Here is a 2,126-nt window from a genome sequence, read left to right on the forward strand (position 1 = left end):
ACAACTTTTACTTTCATTGGAATTTGTCTTCTCCCTCACTCCTTAGCTTTCTAGATATTTTATCATTAATGTAGGTCCAAACTCTCTTCTGGTTATACAAATCTCCTCTTCATCAATTAAAATGCATTAGGTATTCTATCAATTTTATTTCTTGAAGAAATCACTCCCAAATCCTCTGAACTGCTCTACTCTTGATGAATTGATCTCCAGTCCTGCCCTATAACTTGGAATCTCTCTTCACCATTGTCCTTGGCAGACCTTTTGTTTTTCTTTTGTGCTAGATCTTCTATTTCTTTGGTTCCATACCGTTCTTCTTATTGACTTGTCTTTACTGATTTGTCTTGGTGTAATGGATCCTTTCCTATCTTTCTGAAAAACAATGCCTGGGGTATCAATATTTTGATACCTTACATGTCTGAAATTGTCTATATTCTGGACTTAAAATTAAACCAGTTTGGCCAAATATATATAGATTTTAGGTTAGAAATAATTTTCTTCTAAATTTTGAAGGCATTTCTTCATTGTCTTTTACCTTACAGTGTTGACGGATTGATAAGCCTAATGCTGTTCTGATTTTTGACCCTCGTATGTAATTTGTTCTTTCTTTCTGGAGACTTTTGGAATTGTTTCTGTGTTCAGTGCTCTGCTAGTCTATAATGATGTGTCTTAGTGTGGCCCTGAGTTGTTTTGCCTGATACTTACTATGCCCTTTTAATCTGGAGGCCCAGTTCTTCATTTCAGGGGGATGCTTTTAAATAATTTCTTTGATTATTCTTCCTTATGATTCTCTGTTCTCTTTCTGCAACTATCCTTATTCAGATGTTTGACCTTCTGGACAGGTCTTCTAATTTTTATTAATTTCCACTAAAGTAGAGCATATGTGATAGTCAACTTTATTATCCAGTCTTTCTACTTAATTTTTATTTCTGATATCATGGATTTGAGTTCCAAGAGTTCTTTTTGCTAATCTGAATACAGTTACTTTTTAAATGGCTTCTGGTTGTTATTTTATGGATACAATATATTATCTCTCTGAAGATATTAATGAAGGATTTTTGTTTTATTTTTAAAGCTTTTTTCTCCCTTACAATTTTTGTTTCTTCCAAATTCCTTTTTTACTTCTTGCTTGTTTTGCTTTTTTTTTTTTTCTTTGTATACTAAAAACTTTCCTCAAATGTCTAATGATCCTTGGCAGTCTGCTACTATTTAAGAGTGAAGACATTAAAAAGCTTATTGGAAAGACTATATGATGGCTGAGCATGTAGGCCAAGGGTTTACCGTAATTGCAGAATCCCTTCATCTGTTTCATTAAGAGAACCCGGATGACAGTATCTTTGGGATTTCTTTTTTGGGCTGTCAAATTCCCCAAAAAAGGTTTTCCAAAGATATAATCATGCTCTTGTTTACCTTTATTTGGGAATCAATTTCTCAGATTTGCTAAACCAGTTACCATTCCTTCACTTGTTTGTTGGCTTCTAAAATGTTGCTGTGGTCGCCTTTCCTTCTCTTTGTTTTTATACGGCCTGGAGGATAATTTATGCATTTGTCTCTCTCCCACCAGTCTTTAATGGAAGTCCCCGTTGTTTATTTATAATTTTCTCGGAGCACAACATATTATACACAGAATCGTGTAGAAGGTTTTGACACCATTACCAGATGACCCTAAAGTTGTATGTACATATGAAAAGAGCAATGCTTTTCTATAATAGTTTGTTTTGCAACAAGTACTATTTTTCAGAGGTATTGCGTGCACCCACTCATTGGCGTCAATCCCCCGCCTGGCGGGGCCGAGATACAAAGCAAGTAACGACTGAAAAAAGTAATAAGAAGAGGGGTACGTGACAGCTATGCGACTGGGACCTGTTTTAAAAGGCCCAGGGCGCAGACCGCGCCTCTCTGCAACTGGGAGAGGGTGGGAGGTAGTCTGATATCGTCGATGATTGGTTGGCCTCTAGGACCAATCCCGCGTAGAGAGTGGTTTTGATAATTGTCATGATTCACCTCCCCGTGGACTTTGGAGCCACGTTTACAAATGGGACCAGGGTACGTGAGAGGGACAGATCATCTGACCAATGAGACTTTGGGGTGTTAATAGACGTGACGAGGCCGCTGCCAGGTTTAGGGCG

The sequence above is a fragment of the Pteronotus mesoamericanus genome, unplaced genomic scaffold, assembly GCF_021234165.1.
Source record: "Pteronotus mesoamericanus isolate MK-2021 breed Mesoamerican mustached bat unplaced genomic scaffold, CSHL_Meso_final contig_56, whole genome shotgun sequence".
NCBI classification, from domain to species: Eukaryota; Metazoa; Chordata; class Mammalia; order Chiroptera; family Mormoopidae; genus Pteronotus; species Pteronotus mesoamericanus.